Source organism: Diabrotica undecimpunctata, chromosome 7 (genome assembly GCF_040954645.1).
Source record: "Diabrotica undecimpunctata isolate CICGRU chromosome 7, icDiaUnde3, whole genome shotgun sequence".
Taxonomy (NCBI): domain Eukaryota; kingdom Metazoa; phylum Arthropoda; class Insecta; order Coleoptera; family Chrysomelidae; genus Diabrotica; species Diabrotica undecimpunctata.
This window is the reverse complement of record NC_092809.1, coordinates 117,569,478-117,570,057: the sequence shown is the minus strand read 5'-3', so window position 1 is coordinate 117,570,057 and position 580 is coordinate 117,569,478.

Sequence of the window (580 nt, the reverse complement as noted above, 5' to 3'; positions counted from 1 at the left end):
CTCGATTGTGAGATATACATGAACAATATATCTCATGATTTAACTATTCGTTCAATCTTAAGAGATAGTTTTTAATTTTGAAACTATTTATTGACGTAAAAACTATAACTTGATCTCTATTTGGTAATGGAGTGGAGTTTTGAGCTAGCACTGATGAGTACGATTTAACAATACTGTTGACATTTTGTGGACTAATATTAACATTTGAAGAATTTTAAATAAGATTATTTATTATTTGTTTTCTTTCGAAGTTTCTTCCAAAACAAAACTAATTCCGTCTCTGGCGATGGAAAACCTTAGTCGATAATGTGAGAAAAAAATTAGTTGATAGATAAAGCCCCCGGAACAGGTGAATGGAATGATATTATTGATTTTTGTTGATGTTAATAATATTATGATGTAAATTTAATCCTCACAAATAATATGCGATACACTATTTTGACACTTCACCGCTTTCTCCTAAAATTATTTCTGATATAATAATTATAATCTCGTCAATATTAAAAACCACTTATTACTAAATGATGATTACTCTCCGAATTTTTGAATGAGTTTCCTATTCTAGAAATTATTTTATTAA